This window comes from Panthera uncia, chromosome C2 (assembly GCF_023721935.1).
Source record: "Panthera uncia isolate 11264 chromosome C2, Puncia_PCG_1.0, whole genome shotgun sequence".
In the NCBI taxonomy this organism is placed as follows: domain Eukaryota; kingdom Metazoa; phylum Chordata; class Mammalia; order Carnivora; family Felidae; genus Panthera; species Panthera uncia.
The window spans coordinates 102,628,000-102,652,181 of record NC_064810.1 but is presented as its reverse complement, the minus strand read 5'-3'; the positions used below and the strand labels follow the sequence as shown (position 1 = coordinate 102,652,181).

Here is a 24,182-nt window from a genome sequence, read left to right as displayed (position 1 = left end):
ATCAAAAATTGTAACACCAAATCATTTTTTATGGGCCTCAATCAAGTTTTCATTTGGAATGGAAAAACAAGGCAGCCTGTAAATATATTTTGGCCTTTGTGAGTTGGCTCTTGAGAAGGATCTAGGTTGCTCACCACTGAGTGAAGGGTGGGGCCCGAGAGAGGTCCTCTCTGAGCCTCAAAGTCCTACACCAGCTGCCAGTGATCTCCCAGAGTGACCTCAGCCCTGAGAACAGGCTCAGCTTCTGGACCTTTGCTGCTTCAGCTGGGTGAGAATATTGGTCAGTAAACCAACGAGTCTCAACCATTAACTGCTCAGTGGAATCGCCTGGGGACCTGTAGAAACTGCTAGGCCTAGGTCCCAGCCCCATAGATACTGATTTAATTGGTTGGGGTGTGGCCTGAATGTCCCAATTTTTTAGAGGTCTCTTGGTGATGCTCATATGGAGAAGCACTACCTTAGACGTTCTTTTTTAGCTATGCTTTAACCATTTTTCAACAGCGGTTTTTGTCAGGGTACCTGGGTGGCTCAGTCGGTTGAGTGTCCGACTTCAGCTCAGATCATGATCTCACGGTTTGTGAGTTTGAGCCCTGCATCGGGCTCAGTGCTGACAGCTCAGAGCCTGGAGCCTACTTTGGATTCTGTGTCTTCCTCTCTCTGGCTCTCTGTCTCTCTCAAAAATAAATAAACATTAAAAAATTAATATCTAGGTTCTTGTCTAATTAAAACATATTTCTATTAATTTGAAACTTCTGGAAAGAGCCAACCTAGGAAGAGTGCTATAAAAAATGCCTGTCCCCAAGCAACAGTGGTAGAATGCCCCAAACCTCCCGTGTCAGCCATGGCCTGAAGTCTCGACCTTAAAGCTCAGCCCAGCAAAAGAAACTATCCTAGTTTTTTAAATCTTTGCCAGAATTGCCAGTTGCATCAAAAATTTAGAATTGAGTTTTTTCTTTGTCTTGAACAATGCCATCTCTGGCTGGAAATGTGGTCTGGAGAAACCATTGGCCTCTAAACTCTTCAGTTGTTTGAAGCCCGTAACCCTAACTGAAGAGCCCCTAACACGAGAAGGAAAGGACTGAGATTACACGCACAAGGGCATCTGAAAGCACCTCCAGGGTCAAAGCCAGCTAAAAGTAGAGCAGTTCTTCCCACCACCCTGAGACCCTCAAAGAAGATTATACTCCGTGTACTTCTCTGTCCCCATGTAGATGTCACCAAGTGACTCATCTCCAAGGGGATTCTTTCAAGAATGGGTCTTTCCAGTTCTTAGGATTTTCAGCAAGGACTGGGATTATTCCCAACAAGATTCTTACCTGTTTTAGATCACCCTTCCGTTCATAAACTAAGACCCTCACTAGTTAGCCAGGCTTCATTAGAATGCTAGATCACTTGACCTAAGAAATGGGCCACTTGTCTTCCTGATTTTAGGAGAGTGAACTACAGGCAGGAGCACACGGGCTATGGGGCCAGAGGGAGTGGGCAAAAGTGCTTCACAGTGATTTGACCCTGAGCAAGTTACTAAAGATCTTTTATCCTGTTTTGTCACCTGTAAATAAGATCTCTTGGGATTATTCTAAAGTTCAAATAAAATGATGGCCATGAAAGTACCTGGCACCGGATAGATACTCAATAAATAATTATTGAAAGAATTAAATGATCAGGGTTTGGATGGAGGAAGCATTCTGTATTTTACCAGTTTCCGAGATTTAAAACATCCTTGTGGGTTTTTTTCTTGTTTATTAATCATTAATTTACAAAGCAGATACTTAAGGAAAAAGTTAATAGCTCCAGTCTTTAAGACCTCCTTCCCCCAAATATCAATGTTTAAATCTTGGAATGTATTCTTACACACTTTTCTCTGTGCTTATACAAATACATACATACAGATTTTGTGTTGCAATTTGTTTATACAAAGATGGGATCACATAAAACTGCTTTGTACCCTGCTTTATCCATAGATATCCTTCTAGGTCAGAATGTACAGATCTAAGCCATTCTTTTTTTTTTTTTTTTTTAAGTGAGGTCCATGCTGTGTGGGGCCCAATTTTGGGCTTGAATTAATGACCCTGAGATCAAGACCTGAGATGAGATCAAGAGTCAGACGGCTGACTGAGCTCCCTACATGCCCCCTAAGCCATTCTCTTTAATAGCTGTATAGTAATCCCCAATATGGTGAAAAATACTTTAGCCATTCTCTTAAATGATAGACATTAAGGATCTTTCCAAATTTCTGCCACTAAAAACAGCAATGCAATAAATATGCATGTACTCACATCTATTTGTGCTTTTATTCTGTGATTACCTCATTTTTCTTTGACTGTTACTTGGTATTGTGTTTAGACACTTCAGAGTACAGAAAGCTAATGAAGGTAGGAAAGACCAGGTGAGGCCACTGCAGAGAAGTTCAATTCTATACAACAAAATTGGACAGTGTCTGACAAACACCAACTTATTTTATCTTTAAAGGCCATGGCTGTCACTTCCTTGACATAACTGTTTTTCTCTCTCTCTCTTTCTGTGTGTGTTTGTGTGTGTGTGTGTGTGTGTGAGAGAGAGAGAGAGAGAGAGAGAGACACACACAGCCTCCAATTCAGCCTTCCTGAATACAGGCTTTCCTCCATTTCCTGTTTGAAGGTAGAGGCAAACCTCAGCCACTGTGGTAACTATAGTGCTCAGCACAGAACCAACTAGAGAGGTGTCCCTTGAAGAGAAAGTCCCTGATCATTGGGACCCACCCTTTTGACCCTTCCATTAACTGGTGGCACTGTACTCTTCCTGATGTCTAATGCCTCTCCTCTTAGCTGAGGGATGAGCCCCTTGGCCTGACTTTTATTCAGGTTTAATCTTACTGTTCTCAAGCTTGATCCCCCATGACTGGTTGACTCTTTCTTAAGTCTTTCATCTCTCCAAATTTTTTATCTGTAGTCCAGCGACTTCCTTTCTACAGAATGGATCATCGCTGCTCTATCTCTGATAAACAGCCCTATGGCAGATATAGCCAGCCAAAATGCATGCCTCCCCATCATGTTCATAGTTACAAAGTTTTTCCTGACAAGCAGGTCAACAGACAAAACTACCTTTCCCACTCACCATCCCTGTGGGTCAAGATGTGACCCATGATTGATTACCGCCAATGGGATGTTAGAGTACGTGAAGTGTCTTCATCCCAGCCAAGGCTTTTAAGAAAGGGTTTGCCTTGGGGCGCCTGGATGGCGCAGTCGGTTAAGCGTCCGACTTCAGCCAGGTCACGATCTCGCGGTCCGTGAGTTCGAGCCCCGCGTCAGGCTCTGGGCTGATGGCTCGGAGCCTGGAGCCTGTTTCCGATTCTGTGTCTCCCTCTCTCTCTGCCCCTCCCCCGTTCATGCTCTGTCTCTCTCTGTCCCCAAAATAAATAAAAAACGTTGAAAAAAAAAATTAAAAAAAAAAAAAAAAAAAGAAAGGGTTTGCCTTCTCCGTGTGTTCTCTTTCTCCATGTACCAGTTGCAATCACAAGGACCTAGAGGATGGAAGAGCCACAATATGGAAGGAGTCTGGGTCCATGTGTTCACTGCATGAGCACAGCTGCCTGCTGCTTAGTAGGATTTGCTTTAGACAGTTACAGGAGTGAGAAATGAATTACGATTACATTTGAGCCACTACACTACAACCTAGTTACAATGGCTAACATTACCGTAGCTAATGCAAGTCCTAAACAAGAACAGCCACAGTGCTGGAACACAAAGAAAGAGCTGGAACACAAACCCAGGTTCCTGAAGACAAACCCTGTGTTCTTAACCATCATGCCACATGACTGCTAGAGACCCTCCTCTTTCCTCTAGGAGATCTTCTCTAGGTCAGTGACTTACCCTTTTTCAATTCATGGACCTTTTCGGTTTAGGTAAATCCTATCCTGCATTCTCTCCTTTTCTTTTTGGGGCAGAAACCAGAGAGGTTCAAAATGAGATTTGTCGTGAATAAATAATTAATTCATGCCAGAAAAAAGAATATGGATTTTATTATGGTGCCAGAAACAAATATTTATCAAGTGACTACAGGATACTTCTTTGGTATCCATCTGGAAGAGCCCTGGATTTCTACAATCCTCAAGACCACACTTTGATTATTACCAACCCAGCTGAATTCTGCAGCTTAGAAAACCCAATTACCTTTCGCACTGACATTCATTTAGTTTTTCTAAATAAGATATGACACATTCATTATGAGATAGGTTGATGGGTAATGAGTTTTTCAGAATATTTTAATTGAGGTTTATAGTCAGTAGTTGGTATAAATTAATATTATATTAAATAATTTATGAATTCATGGTCTGGCTATGCAAAATGAAAGTGTCTTCCTGATTTCTGATTGAGAACCCAAAGGTGTTTCATTTAGGAACTTTGGTAGGAAATGAGTCACCAGGACTAATTAATTGGTTGTAAGAAATTCCTTGCCATTGTGTCATTTTCTCCGTACCTTCCTCTGTTTTAGAACAATGTCCTGCTTGTGGTTATGACACGGCCTTTGTTTTACAACTATTGAATCTACTTCCCTGCACCACTATGTAAGTGCACAAGGTAGAAAAGCAATACTTAGGGGAAAAGAGATTTTATTTTCACCCTCCAGACTAGGCATTCAAACTTTCTTGGTGATTATTTACTACTAGAGTCTCTCTTCTTTTATATTCAATCAATACCTTATTTGCTTTTTGGCTTTGCAGAAAATAGTGGCCTGTGTCCTGACTCTGGTGGAGCAAAGATGAAGCTGGAAGTGACTTCTTTAATTTTCTGCCTCATAAAGTTACTTCGCTCCAGATGTCTGTTAGTTCTCATAGAAATCACAGTCTGTAATGACGTGTCATCTCACCTTGTGAGGGGCCTTTTTAGGTCACAGAGCATCCCCACGTATTAGAAATGGCGATTCAAAGACAGCCAGGAGCCCATACTTCACCTTAGGAGCAGTTTAGACAGGAGGGTGTAAAATGAAAACGGTGTTGACTCTTATAGACAGTGAGGAGAAAGGACTTTACTAATTCATCACAAAGCATCTGTTTCCTCTTTCCAGTGATGTGAAGGGCTCTTGTCCCTTCTGCTTAAGGCGGCTGGTTTTAAGAAATGTCATTGTCTCAGATGCAAATCAGATTGAGAATGAAGCACCAGGCAACTCTGTCAGGCTAAGTAATTTTTTAAGGGAAGTAATAAATGCCTCAGGAGGAATAATTAGGCGTGGGATGTTCTGTATGGGGGTAATAAATCTGTGTCCTTGCAGTTCTGGCTAAACCAAGAGTGGGAGTGGAAGAGAGCACGGGGCTTCTCGGAGTTCCCACACCGGTCTCCCACACTGCAAGTGGGGACACCGGTCCCTAAGGAGACAGAGCTTTCACTTTCTGGACCCTTGGCCAAGAGCAGGAGAGGCTAATGTGAGGACTGAGGAGAATGGGGGTGCTGTTCAGGAAGAGACCCCTAGGACCCCAGACGGCCTCTGTAGATGGGGCAGCTCCACTCTGGGCCTTGCCAGGGCCACTCCCTACCATGCAGTTTGGTGCCCGGAGCCCATTTGCCAAGCAGTCACCCGGGGGTGTTGCCTCTGTGAGAGTCAGAGCTGGAGACCCACCCAGCGTGCCTGTCAGGGAGGCGCCGTTGCCTGGGAGGACATTCTTCAGCCACCACAGTGGGACCTCCTGAAGCTTAGCACTGGGCCCACGCCCTCCAGTGCTGAGGCCTGGAAAGCTTTTGCCAAAGGCAGCCTGGGAGGGGCTGAATAACAGGTTTTATGAATTGTGTAGGCAACCCGTCGGCAATTAAAAGCCTCTTTTGAGTTCCCTCCACTTCCCAAGCTGATTTGGGGCTACCTCCCCATAAACACTTAGGCAAGGATCGTTAAGGAAATATAAATTTAATAAGTTTTGCAGTAAAGGCAAACGCAACAATAAAAAAAATTAAAAGTAAATGTTTTGAATTATGCCCTCTTTGACTACACTTGAAATTTGTTGTCCATTCGCCTCTTATCAGAAAGAGTCCTAGATAAACCACCATGGTTTTGAAATCTAAATTGTATTTCAAGTCTTATTTTCTCTCTCGTTTCTTTTATGGTCAGCCGGACCCCCTGATTTGCATAGCTGGTGTGCCAATATAGTACAAACAATGCTGTCCCCAATACACTAAAATAAAAATTCTAAATGCCCACTTCCTCTTTCCAAAAGTACACACATGTGTATCACTTCCTAAATTATATTCATCGTCAAGAATCTTAGACCATAAGATCATCCAGCAGTTGGTTCTCATCTGAGGCAGTTAACTACTTCTTTAAAACATCACAGTTGCCTTCCTATCTCAGGAGTCTCTCTGTACTTGCTGGCTGGAGCCAGATACCTACACCTATCCTCAGAATCTTACGTTTCAAAGAAAGCTCGGAGTTCACAAACCAATGACTCTCGTTTCAGGTGTGTGCATGGATTTTCCTACACTACCAATTAATTAGGCAAGCAGCATTGCTTTCACATCACGCCAGAAAATGAAAGCCAAATCTTAGGGCTACTTCAGATTTCCGAGACAAGCAGTTGTGGTCATTCCCAACTCAAAGTTACCCAGGCTTCTTGGCTCAAGATGAAAGCATTTTCACTGGGAATTCCTTTGGCTTCAGTTTCCAGGCCGGTCATGCAAACCTCCAAAAACATGGATCGGTCTCACCACACTGCAAGTGGGGGTGCTGAGTCTTTAGGAAGATGGTGGCTTTACCTTCCAAGTCCTGAAGCCAAGGGAGCAGGAGGCGGGTGAACGTGATGACTTGTCCAAATAAGATCGGACAATGGAAGAGAAATTTGAAAAACGAATATCAGAGGCAGCTGGGAAGTGGGAAAAAAAAGATATGGAGGTTGAGAAGTGTGGACGGGGAGTTGGACCACTCGTTATGTACATGTCTCCCAGAAGTGACATACGCAAATGCGTGTAGGGGCCAGACTGGTAACACAAGTAACTGAAATACGTTGGGTGTAAGACACTAAGGAATGGTGGGGAACACATGCCCTGACTAAAGGGATTCACAGTCCAATAAATGAGAATACTCATCTAAAAGTTCATAAATGGGTTCACCTGGCTTCTGCAAGACTTTTTTAAGATTTCAAAATATCCTGGAATTCTTACAGAGTACAGTACTCCTTAACTAATATTTTAGCTATATGACATTGGCCACCACTGAAACCATTCTAAGAGCCCCACAAAATGTATTCTTATGTTTACTGACAGAATGATATTACTACAATCTTACACAACAACTTCATGAGTGCCTGGAAAGATATTCTTTTCAGGTTTCAGAATGAACAATAATCAAATTTCTCTGATGATCACTGTAAACTTTTTGACTGATAATGGTGCCCTCCTTACATTGGTTTCCAAGAAGCAAAGAACTGCATTTGCAGCCTACTTATAAATTGGGGTAATATGACTCTTAGTTTTCTATATTGTTTCTTTAAGTTATGATATCCAAGAAAGGTATCATAAGCAAATAAATATCTGTACATCTATCTATCATCCATCTATCTATCTACCTATTTTTACTTAGGTATTTATCTCTATATATTTATTTAGCCCTCTCTGGCTGTCAGTACCTGCAATCTTCTCCCAGTGGCAGCATCCATGTAGAAGATAAAGTGAGTAAAAACCAAGTCTTGATGTCATTTATACCCCCAAAAAACCTATTTTGTCTGTCATCTCTTCCATGTTGCCACTGCCATATTGTAATTAAATTATATTTCTGTGGTCAGTGGTAGCTACAGTTTTTTAAAAAAGTTTATTGATTTATTTTTGAGAGAGCACACAAGAGGAGCAGATTGAGAGGGAGAGAGAGAATCACAAGCAGGCTTTGCACTGGCAATGCAGAGTGCAACATGGGACTCGAACTCATGAACCACGAGATCATGACCTGAGTGAAAACCAAGAGTTGGTTGCTTAACTGACTGAGCTACCCAGGTGCCCAAGCTACGGTTTTTATATTCCCAGTACATGTTCCCATTCTTCTTCTAGTTCCTTTGGGGATCTCTTTCCCAACTCTGTGTGGTTCTGCTGGGGCCGTCAGACTTGGCACTTGCCCCTCTTGGTCACAGGAATGACCCGGGCACTTACCCAGAATAGAATTCCCATTCCCCCAACCTCCATTAATAATTGGTTTATTGTTGTGCATGTGACCCCAGAAAGCCCATCAGAAACTTGCCTGGGATTGGTATATGGATATTGGAATTGCTAAACTGAGAAAACAAGAGCCTGGCAGCCATCTCAGAAGCTAAGGAGAGCAGCAGAGCTGAGAGATGGTGAAGGAGGAGAAAGAATTGATGACAACTTATGAGTTCTTGGATTTAGTCTGAAGCCAGATCGTCTCCTGAACATAATATCCCATTTTGCTTATACTTGCCTTCCCACTGAGCCTAACTCAAGCCACTCTCCATCTGATTTTGAGCAGGTGACATTTGAGCTTCTTGTTGATCTGGAGATCCTCCTGGCCTCCAAGGAGACATGACATTCATCTTTCTTGAAATGCCCTCCTCCCTATTTTGAGCTCAAACGCCATCTCCTCTGGAAAGTCTCCCTTTGCTTCCCTAGAAGAAATTTGCTGTTTATTCTCCTTTGCTCCCACAGTATTTCATTTGGGTAATTGTAGAGTTTTATCATTGTTTTTGCCTTTCTGCAGCCAGCGTATAAGCTCCCTGAGAACAGGGAAGGGCATTTATCTGTGTTTCTGCAAATGGCACTTGATAGGAGCTGAATAAATATACAGTGAACGAGTCAATGAATGAATATGCTATCTCACCTTACAGAGAAATCCTACCCCCAGCTTCTCTTTCCACATGCGGTTCCTCACCATCATTTCCACACAGGTTCTCGGGCTTATACAACAACTGAAAACTCCATGTCTTTTCAAGACTGCAGGTATCTTAAAAGTCCTCATTTGAAATTCATTGTTCTCAGAAAGCTTCTGAGGCCAAAGCCAATTGTGAAACACATTAGGCCCACTAGGTGTCACAGGTTAATGAACTTTATGAACTGGGAGGAGAGGCTTGAGGTCCAACTTTCCATTAATTGTTTATAAAATTATAAACATCTTTAAGAGGAAAGGACTTGAATACAATGTATGTCAGATTGATCTACTAAGCTGAAAGGGCCCATATGGTATGGAATGACTCTCCTCAGTTCCCTGAATAGATGTTAAAAGGACAATACTCAGAACCTCAGTCAGTATTCTCTGGGCTAAGATAAATGTGCCTCAGGGGCATTTGGGAAGGGATTTTAGGCTTTTTGGCTTTCCTGTTGTAGAGTCTATGGTTTCTCTATCAGAGGAGAACCTTGGACTGTGCCCTGAAGTAGAGCTAGGTCCCTTCTTGCTAACTCTATGATGCAGAGATGCAGAAATTAGTTGTATTATGTTAGATTGCTTTCGTGAAGTTCCAACAGCTGAATCAAAACTGGGGAAAATGAGAGGCTACAGTGAAATAAAGGTAGTAATAAGAATACCTTTCATTTATGCTTTCTGGGGAACTAAGCAGTATCCTGTTAGCTTTGAAAAGTTATTGAAACTTCCCAGAGGTGTCCAACTTGCCCCCAGGAAATAATCTAGACCTTTTCACATTATTTCATATGATCTCAGAATTTTCCTGAGAATAAGGTAAAGCAAGCAGGTGTGCTTTTTTTTTTTTTTTTTTTTTTTTCCCAGAAAGAGAAATGGACAGAGAGGGATTAAGAAGGGCATTTCCCCAGGCTTATAGTAACCACGCAGCCAGGATTAGAACATCACGCTTCTATTATTGGCCTAGTGTTCTTCAGATCTGTTTGCGTAGCCCCCAGAAAAATGTTGAAAACAATGTACTCCTCTTACATTACTAAATTCACTTCAAAATTTATCCGTCATACGTTTAAAGAATTGCAAAGAATATAACTTCCAGAACTTTCTAAATATTAACATTTAAAAATATATTTGATATATCCAATAGAATGTATCTTTTAAATATATCAAATGAAACTTAAATACCAAAGCAATTTGACTATCACTTCTATTTTTTTAATGAATAAATGAGCAAGCTCTTCTGTTTTTAAAATCTTTTTTAATTTTTTTAATTTTTAATGTTTTTACTTATTTTTGAGACAGAGAGAGACAGAGCATGAGCAGGGGAGGGGCAGAGAGAGAGGGAGACACAGAATCCGAAGCAGGTTCCAGGCTCTGAGCTGTCAGCACAGAGCCCGACGCAGGGCTCAAACTCACAGACTGAGATCATGACCTGAGCTGAAGTCAGACGCTTAACCAACGGAGCCACCCAGGCGCCCTCTGAGCAAGCTCTTCTTTAACTTTTGGAAATTTTATATTTATATCATTTACTTATTCTTGAATTTATATTTCCATTCCACTTCCCCCTGAAGATTTAGTACTAATGTAATTTTATTTCATTGTTTGAAATATTTTATTGATCACCCTATCAAACTTCTTTGCATATAGTATATAAATATCAATTTAAAATTTTTAAAGTCTCCTGTGACCATAAGGTTCTAAGTGATAAAATTCTTCTATATTGTTACTATGAGAATTACTATCATTAATCAATTAAAACAATATAAATATATTATAAACTTTGAACAACTGTGGAATAAAAAGGAAAATTATATTGGAAATGCACCTTTTATTGAGAGGAGCTTGTTTTCATTTCCAACTCATTCAAGTATTCAATGAATATTACTTATTAACAGAATAAGACTAGAGTTCTCCATCATGTCTACCTCCATTTTTGTTTGTTTGTTTTTAATGTTTGTTTATTTTTGAGAGAGAGTGAGAGAGAGAGCAGGTGAGGGGCAGAGAGAGAGAGGGAGTCACAGAATCCAAAGCAGACTCCAGGCTCTGAACTGTCAGCACAGAGCCAGATGTGGGGATTGAACTCACGAACCACAAGATCATGACCTGGGCTGAAGTCAGACGCTTAAACCGACTGAGCCACCCAGGTGCCCCTCCATTTTGGTTTTTATAGATGTTAACCTTTGAGAAAACTTGTTCATTAGTAAGTAGGTGGAAATGGAAGGAGTCTTGTTACAGCAATGTCAATCAGTTCCTTGAGTTCCCTTTGAAGTATATGCCAAACATCACATTGTGATTAAACTACCATCAAAAATTATTTTTAACAATCTATCGAATGACAATTCCATTAGGTTCTACTTAAATTTTGTTGACAAAAGCACTGGAAACCACTTGACTTGCAAAAGGTATTAGCCAGTCATTAGAGTCATTTACCCCTAAACATTTCTTCTCCGGGTGCTTTTTACCACCTCGGGGAATGCATCTCAATAAGCCTGGAAGAAAAGGCATTCATTTATTAAGAGAAGCCTGTAAAAGGGAAGATGGGGGGAAATGTCAGCAGGACAACTTTTCAGCAGTTCCCAGGCAGATCACCTTTGAGAAACGTTCGTGTGGAAGTTGATGATCTGGAAATTGATTCCCCTAAAGCTATCTATCCCCACCCATTTCATGGAAAGTCTTTGTAAACTCTTTTGGGGTATGCATACTGGAGTTTGAAGACCATTGTATTGGTTCATTCTTCTACCACCTTTAAATATATCCTTCACATCTGCACTCCATTATTACACCTTGTACATCAATCACCAACATTGTGGTGGGCATTCTTCCAGTTATTGAAGATATAACAATCAATAAAAGAAACAAAATTCCTGTCCTCTGTGCTAGTAGAGGAGATAGTAAATTATCAGAACTTGACTCCATTTTACAGTGAGCAAACTAAGGACACAATAGACTCAGAAATAGAAAGCTCAGGCCATTGCTGATTCTGGAACACAGCTGTCATGTCTCTCCGTAGCCTGCAAGGGCAGGGCATTATGACCTTTGTCCTATGTTTCTCCAGCACCGAGTAGAATGCCAAGCGCATAATTGGCTATCCATACATATTTGTTTAATTAATTGACTGAAGTTACAAGCCAAAAAATTGTATTCATCCTTCCAAAGTGCCTGATAAGTTGTCCCTTAAATGAGGGCTACTATAGAGTCGTTTACAAAATCACAGCATTTTTAGATTCAGAAGGAAACTTAGTGACCACTTGGTCCCATTTCTCCTTTACTTTTTTGGGGGGAACTGTTTGTTTTCCATCAACCTTATTTCCATTTCTGTTTAAGAGTCTGTGGACGGAGCAACTTAGGATCCCTCAGGGGTTGTTCCCACCCATTCAGGGGCCCGAGCAGTGGGAGCTGCAGCCCAGTCCTGAGCAGTGGCTGAGAGCCCCAGTCTTCAGTAGGGAACTGCTGGACGGGCACTGAGGACCCCGCATGTCTCAGACCACCTGAGACCTCAGGTTGAGTAGCAGTAAATTCGGGACCCGGGGCAGTCCATTCACCTGGAAATCCCTCCTTGGTCACAGCCTTTTCAGCATCAGCCTGCTCTTCCTTCTCAGTCTCTTCAGGATCTCTGTGGAAGGAGAGGTCAGGTGTGGCCTCCCACGGGTGTTCATGGGAGATGGTGTATGGGAGTGTGTGCAGAACCTCCCAGGCCAGCATCCACCGCCTCGGACCCACTGAGTGAGCTCCCTTGCTGTTGCGTGGGATGGCAGTGTCCACACAGCGCCGTGGAGAGTCTGGGTTACACAGAGCAACGGTAGGCAGGTTAACATAAGACACCTCTGTGAGAGGGTGGTGGTCAGCCCTGAATCAGTGACCAGCAGAAGACACGGTTCCCGGGAGGCAGCCTGGACCTGGCTAGTGAAGGTTCCAGGAGTGAAGTGGCCCACAGTAGGAGGGGCTCCAGTGGCAGCCGTCGAGTTGAGCACAGCCCAGTGGCCAGTGTTCCTAGAATATGATGCTGACATTAGCCGGGTTTTTGATGGCAACAATGGAACAAGCTGCCGGCAGAAGCTTCTCATAGATCTCTCCAGATTTGTAATGCGCCATCACTTTCTTTTCAGTAGATGTACTGTTCTGTTTGGAAGTCAATGTTAGTGTCATCTAAGCGAGTTCTGCAAGGAATTAGAGGACATCCTCCTCCCTTTGCAGGACGTCAAGGGCTCCGGACATTGTGCAAGTTTCCCTTTAAGTTATGACTGGAACCCAAAGCAATGTCATTTGGACCCTCAGCACAGAAAGGCCATTTCACCTTTTCTTGAAGAAGAGAAATGAAGCCTGGAAAGACGAAGTGACTTGTTAAGTTTATGAATCAAGTCAGTGATAGATCCTGTATTTGTGGCCAGTGGAAAATCTCTAGATCCTTTCAACCCAGGCAAATTCTGTATCCAGGGTCCTTTAACACAGCCCCATTCCATAGCCTCTGGAAACACCCCTGCCCTGTACCCAAGTAACCTCCCAACAAAACCTTAGCATCTACAATAAAAAGTGAAATAAGAAAATGTTTCTATTTCATGAATTCCCTTGGAATTCACAGGAAACATATCATGACGGAAACAATTGTTCACTTGTGTCATTTAGAGTGGCTATCCCTATAATCCAAACTGTGGTTTCTTGTTTTCAGCTTTGAGAGTATGAATGAAATTTTTAATGAATGGGAGTCTTCCACAGTTCCACTGTGAATTTAATATCTATACTGAAGCCCAGAAGTCAAATTTCCCATAAAAGGTGAGCAGGATTACTGGTCAGGAAGATTCCCTTTGGCAGAGAAATAATAGCTCAAGCAGAAATGCATTTGCTTCTGTTCTGAGATCTCTGGGGCAAGTCCTTGAAGACTGTGGCCCCTACCATAGGGAAGTCCCCAGTGGCTAAATAAAGAGGTTCCAAGTAAAAGAAAGAAAGAATTATTTAATTACATGGGCACAAATGGAAACCAAACGAGTAAATAAAGAAAAAGTCTCTGAGAGGAGAATTTGTTGGTTTGGTTTCTGAGTCTGCCCCCAATGGTTTCATTTTGCATATCTGTGGCATTTGGTTGAGGTGATGTGCGGTGAGAAGTTTCTGCTCGTGCCTTTCCAATAAGAAATCCTGGAAGCCACACTCAAGGGTAGGATCCCAAGGAACCCAAAAGAAAGAATCTTTTCACAGCTATCCTTCACCCTCCACTGATGATTCCCAGATAATTAGCTCCACCCCCGAGCTCTCTTCTGCATTCTAAGCTGGCTTTCTCATTCCCTCCTGAAAGTCTCTACTGGAAACTTCCAAAGACATCTCAGATCTATTCTCATTGTCTTTGGCCCCAAAACTGTTCATTCTCCTGTTTTCTCCTGCTCGGCAAACCACCCCACCATTTACCCAGGTACCCAAGTCTGAAACTTGGAATTTCTTCTTGACTCTTTCTCCTGTGCCACTTCAAATTCAGTCATCACCAGGTCCTGTCATTGCTGCCCTGTGAATAAATTTCACACCTTTTTCCTCCTTAGAAGGCATAGTGTCAGTGCCTTAGGGGATCATCAGTTCTCACCAGAGCTCCTACCTGGTGTCCCAGCCTACTTTTAGTGCGTTCCAGTTCATCCTCCACATTGTTCCTCATGGTCTTCCAAAATAAAAGCCCAATTACCTACCTTTCCACTCCTTAAAGTCCTTCAGTGGCCCTGGCAACAGAAACATCTATAAAATATAATGAAACACATAAGGAACCTATAAGTCTGGACACAAGAGTAGGAATTCTAGCCCTGTTACTCATCTTGGGCAAGTCACTTGGCCTGTCTGAGCCTCCATTTCCTTATCCGTAAAATAAGACATTGTGAACCAGAACAATGGATTTAAAGCTTTTTAGTCTAGGACCAATAGTAAGAAACACATTTAGGGGTGCCTGGGTGGCTTAATCAGTCAAGTGTTCAACTCTTTTATTTTTTTAGCGTTTATTTAGTTTTGAGAGAGAAAGAGAGACAGAGTACGAGTAAGGGAGGGACAGAGAGAGAGGGAGGCACAGAATCAGAAGCAGGCTCCAGGCTCTGAGCTGTCAGCACAGAGCCCGATGCAGGGCTCAAACCCACGAACTGTTATATCATGACCTGAGCGGAAGTCAGACGCTTAACAGACTGAGCCACCCAGGCACCCCAAGCGTTCAACTCTTGATTTTGGCCCAGGTCATGGTCTCATGGTTTGTGAGTGTGAGCCCCACATCAGGCTCTGCGCTGACATTGCAGAGCCTGCTTGGGATTTGCCCTCTTTGCCCCTCCCCCACACGCGTGTGCATGCACACACACTGTCTCAAAATAAATAAACTTAAAAAAAAAAACAGAAATGCATTTAAAACCACAGCACACACATACACATGCACAAATATATGTATAAGCACATAACACATACACAAATACACAAAAAGCCCATACATGCACATGCAGACCACACATATACAGGTATGCACATAAACTCATACACAGAAGTACAACAAATCATACCATAAAACACAGTTTCCCAATATGAAACATAGCCTTTCTATGTACAATGTACTCTGATACTTTGTTTTAGTCTATATTATTTTTTTTTTAATTTTTAGTGAATGAAGTAATGCTAGTTTTGACCCGCAAATTTAATTTCAGAATTCACTGGGAAGCTGTGACTTGCTGTTGATAAATACTGAATTGCATAGTTTCCAAGTTTCCTTCTAACTCTGAAGATTTAGATAGGCCAAGTCAGAAAAGTGAAGAGCTTCTAGAACATAATGTGAAATGCTAGGAAGAATCCGTTTTAACTAATACCATAAAAATACTCACTTGTATACATAAAGCCATCCCATATGCCTGTCAACAGCTCACTATGTTGCCACTTGCAGATATGGAAACCACAGATACTAGTTAAAAATGAACCACAGACCTCAGTTTAAAATTGTGTAACTGTCTTAATGATAGTATCCACAACTCCCTGTCTCTTTAGGCAGCCAGTCCCTTTTAAAACAACACAAAGAAGTGTGGAGAACAGCTTCTTGTTTTTTTCACTCGATAATATATATTGCAGATCACTCTATATTTGTATGTTCACATATACCTGCTTTTCATGGCTGCATAGTATTTCATTTCTAGACAGAGTTAATTTAATTAATTCATTGCTGGTGGCCAGTTACACTGAACCACAAACACCCTAGAAGTGGAATTCCAAAGGCATCTATCATTTGATAGATATTGCCAAGTTATCTTCCATGGAAATTTTACCAGTTTACACCCCCAATTAACCGGGTATGGGTGCCAGTTATCCCAGATCTTTACCAACATTTGCTTGTGAATCAGCCACATGGCTTCATATCTCAGCTTCTGCATAAGTTATGTGACCTTTAACAAGTGGCTGAATCACTCTGAGCCTCAGTTTCCCTGTCTTTTGGCAACACCCACAGGGTTGTTACAAAAGTTAAAGGCAGTAATGAATGAAAAAGATATTTTATAATTTATTACATGTGTTTGGCAGCATCTCATTTTTTACCAGCCCCATCCCAGTAATAATAATATATTTAACTTTAACATACTGTTGTAAGCTAACTCACAGCTCCTCAAAGGCTGTCAAATTTAAATAGTATGCCTTCTAGCCTCTGTGGCAAACTCTATGCCCAATCAGTGTTGGCACATGATGTCCCAGAGCGCACATCTTTGTCTTTAAATATATGGTTTTCAGGGCACCTGGGTGGCTCAGTCAGTTAAGCATCTGACTTTGGTTCAGGTCATGATCTCGCAGTTCACGGGTTCAAGCCCCTTGTCGGGCTCTGTGCTGACAGCTCACAGCCTGGAGCCTGCTTCTGATTCTATGTCTCCCTCTCTCTCTGCCCGTCCCCTGCTTGTGCTTTCTCTCTCTCAAAAATAAATAAAAACATTTTTTAAAAAGTTAAAAATATATATGTAGTAATTAAACAACTCTTTCTTTCTTTTACTTGGAACCTCTTTATTTAGCCACCAGGGACTTCCCTGGTAGGAGCCACAGTCTTCAAGAACTTACCCCAGAGATCTCAGAACAGAAGCAAATGCAGCATTCCTCCACTGGACTTCTCAGTGTTCCAGCAGCTCTGACCCTTGGCCATCAGTGGACATTCCTGTAAGCGATGAATGCTTTGGAGGGAGAGCCAGGACCCAATGTCACTGTGCCAGACCTGTCAGTCAGGAGGTGGCCAGATAACACTCAGCATATATACTTTGTCTTGGTTCTTCAGGGGAGACTGATGGGCAAAATGAGCCCAATAGGACAAAGGAAGCATCAGTAAAAAAAAAAAATATATGTATATATATATATATATGTGTGTGTGTGTGTGTGTGTGTATACACACACATACATATAGGTATTAAATAGCCACAGAGTAAATAAAACTTCCTCTTGTGGCTTAAAAGCTGAGAACTGAACCCCTTTCCAGCCTAGGAAAATCCAGAGATGAAGGACATTTGGACAGAAGATAACCTCCTACAGGACTGTGCACAGGACTCTGGGAGACAGATACAGGGCTGAAGGAAATTACTGACATGAGACTGACATATTTTGTTCTAAGCAGTATAGCAAATTCAGTGCTCCTCTTACATCCAGAGAGTGAAACCCTTTACTAACATACCAAGAAGGCAGTACCATATGACAGCTTGATGTACAGGGTCTGGATCCTCCCTCTTCCACCTGCCCCATTTGCATGTTATGTGATGTTGGCCAATTTCCCTAAGCTCCCTTTGCCTCACCTGCCACACCTGTAAACAATTCTTGCCTCAGAGGGTTGGTACATGTGGAAGGCCTTTGACTCATTCCTGATCCATGGTATAAGCTCAATAGATATTAGTTCTTACTAATATTTTAAACACTGTTTCTAGGGGTCCCCGTGTATCCCTCATGAGAGGTTATTGGCCATGGAATGTCCTTAACAGCTCTGGGATAGGGAAGTGAGAGCAAAAGCTTAAGAATGGTGCTGATTTCAGGGGCGCCTGGGTGGCGCAGTCGGTTAAGCGTCCGACTTCAGCCAGGTCACGATCTCGCGGTCAGTGAGTTCGAGCCCCGCGTCAGGCTCTGGGCTGATGGCTCGGAGCCTGGAGCCTGTTTCCGATTCTGTGTCTCCCTCTCTCTCTGCCCCTCCCCCGTTCATGCTCTGTCTCTCTCTGTCCCAAAAATAAAAATAAAAAACGTTGAAAAAAATTTAAAAAAAAAAAGAATGGTGCTGATTTCAGATGCAGAATTGTGCCCCCCAAATGGGCAAATCCACTCTGACCTGCTGGCCACCATGCTTCTCAGGGAGTTCCTAGAGACCATCCCATGTCTGCACCCAATCCCTGAGCCATCAGGCCCCACTGTGCCTGGGCCACATGCCTACTGACCAAGCACCTCTTTCCTCAGGCTCAGGGGTCCCTTCACCTAGATTTTCCTAGCTCTTCCCTTCAGCTCCTTTAGCCAAGTCCCTGGCAGCCTGCACTCCGACCAGCCTACTAACTCAGCCTGGCTCCAGGCAATGGCCGACATTCCCTAGGGTGACACTTAGGAGCCCCACTAACCCTGCCAAGACAGTAAGTATCCACCTTTCTGATCATCTGAAATAATTAGCCACCAGCTTGATAAAGACAAATTCAGTAAAAATATATACAAGCCATATTCTTGGTATAGGTCAAACTTATTCCAAAATTTGCTTGGGGCAGCATGAGACACTGCAGAGTGTTTTAAAATAATTTTTTATCTTTGGGGCACCTGGGTGGCTCAGCTGGTTCAGCGTCTGACTCTTGATTTCAGCACAGGTCATGATCTCACGGTTGGTGGGTTCAAGCCCCACGTCGGGCTCTGGGCTGACAGTGTAGAGCCTGTTTGGGATTCTCTCTCTCTCCCTCTCTTTCTGCCCCTCCTCTGCTTGTGCTCTCTCTCGAAATAAATAAGTAAACATTTAAAAAATTAAAAAATAAAATAATGTTTGATCTCTTAGAAATATATGCCAGTCCCATTTGGAAAGCTCAGAATTAAACACACTAAGAGTTCTTATCACATTGAGTTGCCATTTTCATGCTATAGAACAAAAACTCAGATCTACATTCTATGGGTTTAAATGACACAATCAAGCTTAAGTCAACCAAAACAAAATGAAATAAAACAAAGCACTAAGAAGGATGTGTGCATAGTGGCTTAAAGAGCAGCCAGTGAGCACAGACCTTCTGAGTTCAAAGCCTTGGTCTTCCACAAGTAGCTGGCTGGGCTTGGACAAGCTAATTAACCTAGCGGTGCCTGTTCCTCCATCTGGAAAATAGGGATAATCATAGTACCTGCCTCATGGGCTTGTTTTAAGAAATGAAGGGTGTAATGTGTGTAGCATATTTAGAATAGTGCCTGACACATTGTTGATGTTTATAAAGTTTAGCTATCCTTCCATTTGTCCTTCTTATATTATGTGCTGGTCAGATAAATCAGCATTTCCTAATGGCTGGCCCATGGGACTCAAAGAGGCCACAAAAACTTACCACTAAATGGACTTAATTTGTAAGACAAAAACTCATGCTATGCTTAATCAGCAAGGTAAATTATCACATTGGATGCGATTTGTATTTTCAGTGACACAATAAATAAGGACAAAATGATTATTCAGATGTTTTACTCTTTTTATTGTAAATCTTCATAAGAATGTAGTCTGTGCTCGCACACCTTTAACAGGCTGTGAAGGAGAATTTTCATGTTTGACCAGTCCACAATAAACCCATGTTGGGAGGTGTTGCTAGGAGAGGAAGCACTTGGAAAGCAGCTGCTGCCCTCCTTAGTTCCCAGGTGAATGTAGGCACAGTTGACTAATGACTGTCCCAGGACACATTCAACGTCAATAACAACATTAAAATAATTAGAAAATAGTGGCTCAAAACAGTGTGCTAAATGTACATGCGATACATATAAGAAAGGCATAATATTCACAATATGTTAAAACATCTTACTTATCCATTAGGAACAGGCTAACAATGCAATTTATAAATGACAAAAGAGAATAAATGGGCAGCTTATAAAAGAAATGCAAATGACTACACAACATGAAAAGATGCTTAACCTCACTAACAATAAACAAAATGTCACCCAGATATATTTACTCCTGACACATGGGCAAAGGTAAAAATAAATCATTGATAATACTCAGGATTAGTAACAGTTCAGTGGCAATGTGAACGGTACAGCCTATAGCAAGAATGCTACAAGACCTTTCTCCTTCTCAGGTTCAAAGCCAGCTGGAAATAATTGCCTCCAAATTCCATCAAGTCCCATGAGTTCTACTGGAGTCTTACGCACTTCCCTAAAGCAATCACTGTGGCCATGGAAGCTAGCACCATAGCTGGCTTAGTGTGAGCCAATGTTGGAACCCCACCCAATGGAGACAAAAAATTGGGAGTTTTCAGCATGAAGACAGCATTTAAAGCCACAAAAATGAATATGTTCACTCAGGCAGAAAATTTAGAGAAGAGCCCCGCACCACTTGGGAAACTACATGACCACGAATATTGTGTGTATCTTTCCAAAATTGTTTCATGCTTTTAGATTCTTACTTATGTACGTATGCTTTGTTTTGTTAATATACAAGAGTTTAGCTCATGTGTATCTTTCTACACGTTTGTTTGTTTGTTTCACTTACCAGTACGTCCCAGAGAAATTTCCATGCCTGGAATCCCCAAAGTTCAGGGCTTCCCTGGTCCATTTCTCTGAAGAATTAACTGACTGGGGCCAAGAAGAAAGTGGAGGTGGTCTGCTCCTTACGCCCCAACCCACAACCCACCTCACCCCCTCCTTCCTGATAACAGTGCCACCAGTTCCTGAGGCTTAGAAGGAACTATCTCTTCTTATGCTTTATTTTTTGTTACCCTTTTCAGAATTTATTGCCATGATTTGGTCTCTTTGGGAATATATTTGTGCTGTCATTTCAATAAGTTTTGAGGAGCAAAAGTGTGTAAGTCATATGGTCAGCCTGCTATAGCAAAGCAAAAGTCTCCATAATATACTTTGAAGGAATAAAAGCAAGTTTTAGAAATATCTGCATATACACATATCTACATATATGTATATAATACATATATTTACATATAATGCCATTTTTAATTAATAACTGTATGCTCTGTATGTTTAGAAGTTAAGCAAGAAACTTCTAAAGTATACATCTCTGTATTTTAAAAAGTTTCTTGAATGGGCATCGATTATTTTTACAAAGAAAGATTTTTAAAAATCAGTAAGCTGATTTTTAATTTTTTAAGAGAGAACATGGTCATTAAAAAATTATTAAAAATTCGGGGCGCCTGGGTGGCTCAGTCCATTAAGCGTCTGACTTCAGGTCAGGTTATGATCTTGGGGTTTGTGGGTTTGAACCCCGGGTCAAGCTCTGTGATGACAGCTCAGAGCCTGGAGCCTGCTTTGGATTTTGTGTGTCCCTCTCTCTCTCTCTCTCTCTGCCTCTCTCCCTCTGGTGCTCTGTCTCTGTCTCTCAAAAATGAGTAAGTGTTGAAAAAAAATTTTTTAATTAAAAAAAATTATTGAAAAGCCAAGAAGAAAAATGAAGTAAAAAAAAAAAAAAACCCTTTCATGAAGTGTTGAATTACTACATTGTACACCTGAAACTAATATAACACTGTATGTTAGCTAACTGGAATTAAAATGAAAGCTTAAAAAGAAACCTTCCATAATCTCCTTTCACTTTGGTGATAACTATTTGTCAGATAAATATTTTGGCTTGAATCCACTTTATCTTTCCCTCCTGCAAGCATGCACATGCTTTTTCTCCCCAGTGCAATAATTTTTATCATAATGATACTTTCTCTTAACATGTCAAGAGCATCTTTCCAAATCAATAAAGAAGTATCAACTAATCTAAAAGAATAGATTTAACAGTCTCTGTCCACAGAGCAATAAAATTAGAAATCAATATAGAAAGATAAGAGAGAATACATTTGGAATTTTAATGATATAATTCTAGTAATATATAAATTCAAGAGGAAATTACAACAAAAATTTCAAAATGTTCAGAACTAAGAGATAACCAAAACTACAAATCAAGAATTGTAAGATGCAATGAATGTTATGTTATGTTATGTTATGTTAGTTGTCTTAAATGCATTTATTGGTAAATAAGAAATCTTTGGTAAATAAGGAAGGTTGAAAGTAATCTGTTTTTTAAAATCTGTGTGGTAGTGGGGCGCCTGGGTGGCGCAGTCGGTTAAGCGTCCGACTTCAGCCAGGTCACGATCTCGCGGTCCGTGAGTTCGAGCCCCGCGTCAGGCTCTGGGCTGATGGCTCGGAGCCTGGAGCCTGTTTCCGATTCTGTGTCTCCCTCTCTCTCTGCCCCTCCCCCGTTCATGCTCTGTCTCTCTCTGTCCCAGAAATAAATTAAAAATGTTGAAAAAAAAATTTAAAAAAAAAATAAAATAAAATCTGTGTGGTAGTGACATGGGTATTTATTACCAATATATGTTTTTGGTTTTTTTCTCTTCTGGGTATTTGGGATATCTTATATATTAAAACTTTTTAAGAAAAATAAATGAGTTAACTCAGGCAGCATTTGACTCAAAGCAAACTCAAAGAGAGTAGGAAAAAAGAAATAAGTACAAAACCTGAAATTAATTATGATCAATAATTATGTTTTTGAAAAGACAACAAGTAAGCCCCTGATTATACTGATCAAGCAAAAACAAGAGAAGACACAGGTTAGGCACAAATTAGAATTAGAAGTGAAGGGAAGATATAACTATACATGCAGTAGAAAGTTTAAAAGTATAAAAGAAAAACAATATAAACTTGAAAAATATAAATTATAAAAATAAATTCAAAGAGAAATAGAAGATTTGAATAAACCAATAACTATTTAAAAACTTGAATAAGTTGCAGGGGGAAGAAGTTTCCCTTTCTTCTCTCACAAATGGTACAGTATGGTTTCACAGGCAGGTTTTAACAAACATTCAACAGATTACAGAACATTTTTTTAAATGTTTATTTATTTACTTTTGAGAGAAAGAGATAGGGCACGAGCAGGGTAGGGACAGAGAGAGAGGGAGAGAGAGATCTCAAGCAGGCTTTACAGCATCACTGCAGAGCCCGACGTGGGGCTCGAACTCACAGACTGCAAGATCATGACCTGAGCCGAAGTCGGACACTTAACCGACTGAGCCACCCAGGTGTCCTGAGAACACATTGTTATTTATGAATGATGTGTCCCATGCCTCCTATGAACTGGTTCATCCACCAGATACTAGAGATTTAAAAATAATTATACATAGATCCTGGCCTCAAAGTAAACAGACAGGTAATAAGAGTAGAATGCAAAAGGTATTTCAATTGTAGAATGAACAGTTCTGTGGGAGTTTGGCAGAAAGAAGAGCCCTATCTTGAAAAATTAAGTTTCACAAGGAGATAGCTCCTGAACTATCTCTTCAAACTTCAGACCAAGAAGAGGCAAAGCAAGAGCAGTGCAGATAGAAGGAATAGTGAGTGTATCAATAATGAAGTACCAGGAAACAATCTGACATGTTTGGGGAATGGTAAAAATTCATTCTGTTTACACTCTGGATACTAGAGTATTTTCCTTTAGAAGTAAGGAAAAGGAAAAAGCTAGAGAAGTAGTAAGAGAGAAGAAAGAGGAGGAGGAGGAGGAGGAGGAGGAAGAGAGGGTGGAGGAGGAGGAGGAGGAGGAGAGGGAGGGGGAGAGGGAGGAGGAGGGTGAAGGGTGAAGGGGGAGGAGGAATAGGGAGGGAGAGGGAAAAGAAAGACCCCTTAACGGGAATGTAAGCCGGTGTAGCCACTCTGGAAAACAGTATGGAGGTTTCTCAAAAAACTAAAAATAGAAATACCCTACGACCCAGCAATTGCACTACTAGGCGTTTATCCACAGGAGACAGGTGTGCTGTTTTGAAGGGACACATGCACCCCCATGTTTAGAGCAGCACTATCAACAATAGCCAAAGTATGGAAAGAGCCCAAATGTCCCTCGATGGATGAATGGATAAAGAAGATGTGGTATGTATATATATATATATATATATATATGTGTGTGTGTGTGTGTGTGTGTGTGTATACACAATGGAGTATTACTCGGCAATCAAAAAGAATGAAATCTTGCCATTTGCAACAATGTGGATGGAACTGGAGGGTATTATGCTAAGTGAAATTAGTCAGTCAGAGAAAGACAAAAATCATATGACTTCACTCAATGAGGACTTTAAGAGACAAAAAAGATGAACCTAAGGGAAGGGAAACAAAAATAACATAAAAACAGGGAGGAGAACAAAACAGAAGAGACTCTTAAATATGAAGAACAAGGAGAGGGTTACTGGAGGGGTTGTGGGAAGGGGGATGGGCTAAATGGGTAAGGGGCACTA

The 24,182-nt window shown here is 41.3% G+C and overlaps 1 pseudogene; it reads right to left on the bottom strand.

Annotated features, from left to right (window-relative positions):
• Window positions 1-12,138: 12,138 nt before the first annotated feature.
• LOC125922132 (40S ribosomal protein SA-like) lies at window positions 12,139-13,026 on the bottom strand (annotated as a pseudogene).
• Between the last annotated feature and the right edge of the window lie 11,156 nt (window positions 13,027-24,182).